This window comes from Arachis duranensis, chromosome 1 (assembly GCF_000817695.3).
Source record: "Arachis duranensis cultivar V14167 chromosome 1, aradu.V14167.gnm2.J7QH, whole genome shotgun sequence".
NCBI classification, from domain to species: Eukaryota; Viridiplantae; Streptophyta; class Magnoliopsida; order Fabales; family Fabaceae; genus Arachis; species Arachis duranensis.
In genome coordinates, this window is record NC_029772.3 from 28,637,488 (window position 1) to 28,646,058 (window position 8,571).

General features: G+C 34.5%; 1 non-coding gene across 1 annotated transcript; it reads right to left on the reverse strand.

The window, feature by feature from the left end:
* Window positions 1-8,226: 8,226 nt before the first annotated feature.
* LOC127742724 (small nucleolar RNA R71) lies at window positions 8,227-8,330 on the reverse strand. The gene has a single exon (XR_008004101.1). It is a non-coding gene; the product is annotated as a small nucleolar RNA R71 (small nucleolar RNA).
* Between the last annotated feature and the right edge of the window lie 241 nt (window positions 8,331-8,571).

The following is an 8,571-nucleotide window of genomic DNA, read 5'->3' on the forward strand; positions in this document are numbered from 1 at the left end:
TGAAAACCTATGTTAAAGTCCCTAGCATATTGTTGAATGATGATTGTTTATGATGGTATGTGGCTTAGTGTGTATCATCGTGTTGAATGATGTGATATGTTGTGAATTTGAAAATTGAAGTTTTGGAAAGTTTGGTAAAAATTGATGGTGTTGTGATGTATGTGTGCATGATTGAATTAATGGATATTATGTTGAATTTCCTATGAAAGGTTATGATATGAAAATTTGGGTCGGAGGCTGTGATTGGGTGAGGTTTTTCCATCTTGGTAAGTTGTGATTTGTTGTTGAGATAATGAATCTTTGGATGGATTATTGATGTGTTCTGATTATTGTTGTAAATAGACGCGTGTGATGGATTATGCTATATAATGTGGAAAGGATAGAGTGTACTAAAAATTGATTGATTAGATTTTGAATGGTTAGGAGTTAATAAATAAGTGTTGAGGAATGGTTTGGGGTGGTTTTGAAAGGAAATGAATAGAGGAGTTAGTGAAATTGACAATTAAATGAGATCTCGTAAAAGTTGATTTTTAACCAATTTTGATGGGTCATAACTTGGAGTTCAGAGCAAGAAATTGTATGAAATCTATCTTAAATTAAAGCCAGCGATAATAGCTTTAAAATTGTCTAAGCGTAGAGAAAAATGGAATTTGTAGCAAAAATTATGAACATTTGAAAACTAGTATAAAATATGAAATTGCAGATTTTGCAAAAAAAAAAAAAAATTAGCAAAACTGGCTGGTGTGTGCACACACAAGACTGCGCGTGCAAACCACTCAGAACGTGTGATTCAACTCGTGCGTATGCATAGGTGATGCGTACGCATGAATTTCTATTTTCTGTTCTTCCTTTCCAGCGTGGTTGTAACCCTCTTTAACTTCCGTATGGAGTTGAATAACTAATAATTAACCTTGAAATAGTGAATATAGCTCAATGAGGATGGCAATACGTAACGCTCAATTGAGACGGGAAGAATGAATGATCCCCCATGAGGACGGCGATACGTAACACCTATCTTAGGGATATTGTCGGGTGTGGATATGGTGAAGGTGGTAGGGCATTCATCTCTCGATATATTCTCCCATGTTTTCTCTCTGTTAGCAAGATGGTAGGGTGCTAATCCCTCGATCTGTATGGCACAGCCTCATAGGAAAAGTGGTAGGACACTTTCTCCCGATTTATTCCCCTAATGACTTCCTCTAGGAGAATATGGCAGGGCACACTCCCTCGATTATATGCCTCCTGGGATGCACAGAAGAGAGACAATATCCGAGTTAGCTACCGGATGTGTTGGGTTCTAGCAGTTTAACCGACATGTGAGCTCATAGACAGTAGGACAGGCATGCATCATATGCATCTATGTGAAATTGTTTGAGTGTGCATATTATATTTGGTTTACCTATGTGAATATTTCTATCTAATTGCTAACTGCCATATTTATTGTAATTGCTCTTGAATGTGTTCGAATCTTATTACTTGTACTTGCTATTACTAAATTGATTACTGAATATTGGTTTACTGTGATATTGGAAATTTGAGATGATGAGAGGTGTTAGAAAAAGCTGAGATTTAGTTTATTTATCTTGTTTGGATTAGAAAGGAACCTAGGCTTGAACCTTGTGAAATTAGAGATTAGGATTGTCTAGTGGGTTCATGTAGTTTTACATAGTCTCTATTTGAAACTATTATCCTACTGGGAACATTTGGGTTCTCACCCGTCATGAAAATTGTTGTTTTTTAGATACAGGAGGTGATGCATCTCATTGAGTGTGCAGGATTCAGTTGATGGAAGCGAAGAAGACTTTACTTTTGGAGTTTATTTTGTTTTATGTAATACTTTTTCTCCGCTTTCGTAAACTGTATTATATATTCCTTTTAAAGGTTTGTATTTTGGAGAAATAGGATGTTATTTTGTATACTTCTGGTTTGCAATGCTCTATCCGGCCTTCCTTTACCAGTCGAGACTAGTACTTATTATGAATTCTATCCAAACCTATGGTATATGACGTCTACTCATGTTAACATTTTCCGTGTGTGGGTATCGGTTACTCTATGTTTTAATTTCTTTATGGGCTCCTAGTTATGATATTATTCTTCTATATATATATATACATATATTTTTCCTTTAGGTGTCGTAATGTCTCGGCACCTTTGATTTATGACTATCGCGTAAGTCTTTGTGTGGTAGGATGTTACAGAAAATGTCATTCAAAATGGCATCAATCTTAGCAATTGTACTTCTAGATTTGACAACTTGAACTAGAGGTCAATAATTAGATTCAATTATTTTTTTGCCTAGTTATAGATTCTTAGCTAAAATTAGTGCTTCTCTAAATGCATAAGCCTCTCTTGATAAGCTTGAAATTGATGTGAATTTTGCTATAGTGCTTGTAATTATCCTTCACTGTCAGTCTGTTATGATGATTATTGTAGTTACTCTTTATGTTGTGCAACTATAGAATGCATCTACATTCATTTTTAACTGCTCCTTAGATGGGGCTCTTTAGGTATTGAGCTCCTTTCTTATCTTTGATTATATATTTTTCTTCCTTTATCTCCTTGGTTCTATTGTAGTATATTTCTAAATTTCTTGTTACGATTATTGCTCTTTTGGGTTTATCTCTTGTCTTTGGAAAAAATAATTTATGACAAGTTGTCTAATATAAAAATTATTCAATGCTTGTTGTCTCTGTTTGCACCTCTTTACCCTGTCTCAGGATTCTCCTTATTGTATACAAAAGCTAGATACCAAAAGATGTGACTAAATTGATTGTTGGTACACAGGTTTCAAACCAAACTACTCTAATTCTTGGACAAAATAGTATTATATGTTGTATTGTTTCCTATACTTCTAAACAAATGTTTCACATTAGCTTGTAGCAATTTTTGTTTTGAACATATTTGTATTCATTGCAATAAAATTTGCATTGCATTTCAAAGGAACATTTTTATTTTTTGGGAGACTTGCATCTCCTAAAATTTTGTCCACAATTCATTCAAGTATGCACTTATTGGAGCTTGAGTCTCTTCTTTTGACTATTTCTCTTATTTTTTCTATGGGATACTCTATCTTCACCTTATACTCTCTGTCATTCCTATTTGGCTAGTTAGTGAGTCTTTCTTTACCCAATATGCTTATTTGCATTTGTAAAATTGTATTTTTAATATGTGGTGGAAAAATGCTTGAATTTTTGTTGTGATCCTCCATTCTTCTTTGGCAAGTAGATCCTTCACTCTATTTACATCTCCAACTCCAACATTTTTTGTAACACCTTACCATACAGAGTTTTACGCTTAAGTTCGTAAATCAGAGGTGATGAGGTATTACGACCTTTAAAAGTAAAATGCATACATAGGCATATATGAAAAGAAGTTTTAACTAGGAGTCTTGAAGAAAAGTTAAGTAAAATAGAGCACGAAACTCGCGTCACACTTGAAACGGTTAAGTGTAAAAGAAATAGATAATAACGTATGAAAGCATAATATACACGTGATATAGAGTGCCAAAGATACAAATAGCAAGCTTCAGACTCAACTTGCGAAGTCAAGGCCGACCAGAGTATAATTATATATACATATAACCCAAAATAGTTCCAAAAGATGGAATAAAATCTTGTTTCTCCAAGCCAATCTCTAGAAGGAATAAAATACAAATATACATAATGTGGAAAACCTATACACATATATACATATATAAGGTACAAAATACAAAACTCAAAAGTAGATCTTCTCTTCAGCAGAGCCTCCAACATGCTCAGCGAGGTGTTTCGTGTCCTGCATCTGAAAAACAAGAATATATGTATGTGTTGAGTTTGGAAAACTAATCCTTGATTAATGTGATGAACAAACATTATTAGATGATTATCGATTCTTTGTGTAATTTGTTTGGTTTAGTGTGCAGAAAAATATGTTAAACAAAAATGGTCCAAAAAGCTTGAGATGCAGCCCAAAAGTTGTTTGGCCCAAGAAACATATGATCAAGCCTACACATACACACCTTGGGCTATCATAACCAAACCAAGCCTCATCACAAGTTTCTGAACCTAATGAGGAAGTAAGAAATCAAATAGGTCCAAACAAAGATCCAATCCCATTTAAAGAAACCTCCAAAACTCCACTTTCAGAAACTTGAACCCCAACTTCATTTCAATTAAATTTCCTGTAGCTTCCTGATGAGCGGATAATTTATACGATTTTTGGCATTATTTTTAGGTAGTTTTTAGTAGGATATAGTTACTTTTAGGGATGTTTTCATTAGTTTTTATGATAAATTCACATTTCTGGACTTTACTATGAGTTTGTGTATTTTTCTGTGATTTCAGGTAATTTCTGGCTGAAATTGAGGGACCTAAGCAAAACTCTGATAGAAGGCTGACAAAGGACTGCTGATACTGTTGGATTCTGACCTCCCTGCACTCGAAATGGATTTTCTGGAGCTACAGAACTCCAAATGATGCGATCTCAATGGCATTGGAAAGTAGACATTCTGAGCTTTCCAGCAATATATAATAGTTCATACTTTATTCGTGATTAGATGATGTAAACTGGCGCTCAACTCCAGTTCCATGCTGCATTCTGGAGTCAAACGCCAGAAACACGTCACGAACTAGAGTTGAACGCCAAAAACACGTTACAACTTGGCGTTCAACTCCAAAAGAAGCCTCTGCACGTGTAAAGCTCAAGCTCAGCCCAAGCACACACCAAGTGGGCCCAGGAAGTGGATTTCTGCATCAATTACTTACTTCTGTAAATCCTAGTAGCTAGTCTAGTATAAATAGAACATCTTACTATTGTATTCAGTGTCTTTGACCATTCGGTCTTTTGACCATAGGTCCTTCTTCCTTATTTTCGAATTCACATCATATTTTGGGGGCTGGCCATTCGGCCATGCCTGGACCTTCACTTATGTATTTTCAACGGTGGAGTTTCTACACACCATAGATTAAGGGTGTAGAGCTCTGCTGTATCTCAAGTTTTAATGCAATTACTACTATTTTCTATTCAATTCGATTTATTCCTTCTAAGATACCATTCGTACTTTAACCTGATGGATGTGATGATCCGTGACACTCATCATCATCCGTCCCTATGAACGCGTGCCTGACAACCACTTCCGTTCTACAAGTGAAAGCTAGAGTGTGTATCTCTTGGATTTCTGATGCATGACGCATGGTTGCCCTTGCCTGACAACTGAGCCTTCCATTCCATGAGATCAGAGTCTTCGTGGTATAAGCTAGAATTAATGGCGGCATTCATGAGAATCCAGAAAGTCTAAACCTTGTCTGTGGTATTCCGAGTAGGATTCCGAGATTGAATGACTGTGACGAGCTTCAAACTCGCGATTGTTGGGCGTGATGACAAACGCAAAAGAATCAAGGGATTCTATTCCAACATGATCGAGAACCGGCAGATGATTAGCCGTGCCGTGACAGAGCATTTGGACCTTTTTCACTGAGAGGATGGGATATAGCCATTGACAATGGTGATGCCCTACACACAGCTTGCCATGGAAAGGAGTAAGAAGGATTGGATGAAGGCAGTACGAAAGCAGAGATTCAGAAGGAGCACAGCATCTTCATACGCCTATCTGAAATTCCCATCGATGATCTACATAAGTATTTCTATCTTTATTTTCAGTTTATTTACTATTATTATTCGAAAACTCTCACCATTTATTATCCGCCTGACTGAGATTTACAAGATGACCATAGCTTGCTTCATACCAACAATCTCTGTGGGATCGACCCTTACTCACGTAAGGTTTATTACTTGGATGACCCAATACACTTGTTGGTTAGTTGAGCGAAGTTGTGAAATTATGTTTAGACCATGGTATTGAGCACCAAGTTTTTGGGGCCATTACTTGGGAATCAATTTCGAACAACAATTTAAGTATGAATCACAATTTCGTCCCCCAAGTTTTTGGCGCCATTGTCGGGGATTGTTCGAGTATGGACAACTGACGGTTCATCTTGTTGCTCAGATTAGGTAATTTTTTTTTATTTTCTTTTCAAAAAGTTTTCAAAAATATTTTTTAAAAATTTTTTTCTTTTGTTTTCGAAAATTATTCTAAATTTTTAAAGAATGAATTCTAGAGTTTCATGGTAACATGTTGAAGCCTGGCTGGCTGTAAAGCCATATCCAAATTCTTTTGGATTGAGGCTTCCAACCATCAGCATAGAGGCAAGTTAATTGGAATATCAGCTGTTGTATGACTGATTTATATCTTAAAGCTGGCTGGCTATTAAGCCATGTCCAACCCCTGGATTGGAGCTTTAAGCTAAACATTGAAAGATTCCTGGAATTATTCTTAAAAATTTTGAATTTATTATTTTCTTTTTCCTATATGTTTTTCGAAAAAATAAAATAAAATACAAAAAAATAATAAAATCATAAAAATTAAAAATATTTTGTGTTTCTTGTTTGAACCTTGTGTCATGTTGTAAGTTTGGTGTCAATTGCATATTCATCTTGTTCTTGCTATTTTCGAAAATTCATGCATTCATAGTGTTCTTCATGATCTTCAAGTTGTTCTTGGTAAGTCTTCTTGTTTGATCTCGATGTTTTCTTGTTTTGTGTCTTTTATTGTTTTTCAGGTGCATCTTTGCATTCATATTGTCTAAGCATTAAAGATTTCTAAGTTTGGTGTCTTGCATGTTTTTTTGCATCAAATTTTTTCAAAAATATGTTCTTGATGTTCATCATGATCTTCAAAGTGTTCTTGGTGTTCATCTTGATATTCATAGTGTTCTTGCATGCATCATTGGTTTTGATCCAAAATATTCATGTTTTGGGTCATATTTGTGTTTTTCTCTCTCATAATTAAAAATTCAAAAATAAAAATGTCTTTTCCTTTTTTCTCTCAAAATTTCGAAAATTTGAGTTGACTTAGTCAAAAATTTTTAAAATTAGTTGTTTCTTGTAAGTCAAGTCAAATTTTCAAATTTTAAAAATCTTATCTTTTCAAAACTTTTTCAAAAAAATTAAACCTTTTTCATTTTTTTACTATTTTTCGAAAATTTAAAAATATTTTTCAAAAATCTTTTTCTTAGTTTTATCTTTATTTTCGAAAATTATGCTAACAATTAATGTGATTGATTCAAAAATTTGAAGTTTTTCTAACCATATCCTTTTAATCATATATTTTTATCTTATCTTTTATATAATATCTTTTTAAATTTTATCTTTTTAAAAAATTTGATTTTAAAATATCTTTTCTAACTTCTTATCTTCTTATCTTTTCAAAATTAATTTTCAAATCTTTTTCAACTTACTGTTTGACTTTTTGTTTGTTTCTTATCTTTTTCAAAATCACCTAACAACTTTTCTCTCTCTAATTTTCGAAAATACCTCCATCTTTTTCAAAAAAAAAAATTCTTTTTAATTAATTAATTGTTTTAAATTTTAATTTTAATTTTATTTCTTATCTTAATTTTCGAAAATCATTAACTCCTTTTCAAAATTATTTTCGAAAAGTTATATCTCTCATCTTATTCTATTTATTTATTCATTTACTAACACCTCTCTTCACCTCTCTTCATCTCAAATCACTGCCTCTATCCTCACCCTTGTGTTTGGATTATTCATTCTTCTTCACTCTTATTCCCTTTTTTCTTCTACTAACAATAAGGAACCTCTTTACTGTGACATAGAGGATTCCTCTTCCTTTTCTGTTCTCTTCTTTCTCATATGAGCAGGAATAAGGAAAAAGGCATTCTTGTTGAAGCTTATCCTGAACCTGAAAGGACTCTGAAGAGGAAACTAAGAGAAGCTAAATTACAACAATCCAGAGACAACCTTACTGAAATTTTCGAACAAGAAAAGGATATGGCAGCCGAACCCAACAACAATAATGCAAGAAGGATGCTTGGTGATTATACTGCACCTACGTCCAAGTTTGATGGAAGAAGCATTTCAATTCCTGCCATAGGAGCAAACAATTTTGAGCTGAAACCTCAATTAGTTGCTCTAATGCAACAGAACTGCAAGTTTCATGGACTTCCATCAGAAGATCCCTACCAGTTCTTGACTGAGTTCTTGCAAAACTGTGAGACTGTTAAGACTAATGGAGTAGATCCTGAAGTCTACAGGCTTATGCTTTTCCCTTTTGCTGTAAGAGACAGAGCTAGAGCATGGTTGGACTCTCAACCTAAAGATAGCCTGGACTCTTGGGATAAGCTGGTCATGGCCTTCTTGGCTAAGTTCTTTCCTCCTCAAAAGCTGAGCAAGCTTAGAATGGATGTTCAGACCTTCAAACAAAAAAATGGTGAATCCCTCTATGAAGCTTGGGAAAGATACAAGCAGATGACCAAAAGATGTCCTTCTGACATGTTTTCAGAATGGACCATGATAGATATGTTCTATTATGATCTGTCTGAGTTCTCTAAGATGTCACTGGACCATTCTGCAGGTGCATCCATTCACCTAAAGAAAATGCCTACAGAGGCTCAAGAACTTATTGACATGGTTGCAAATAACCAGTTCATGTACACTTCTGAGAGGAATTTCGTGAATAATGGGACGCCTCAAAGGAAGGGAGTTCTTGAAATTGATGCTCTGAATGTCATTTTG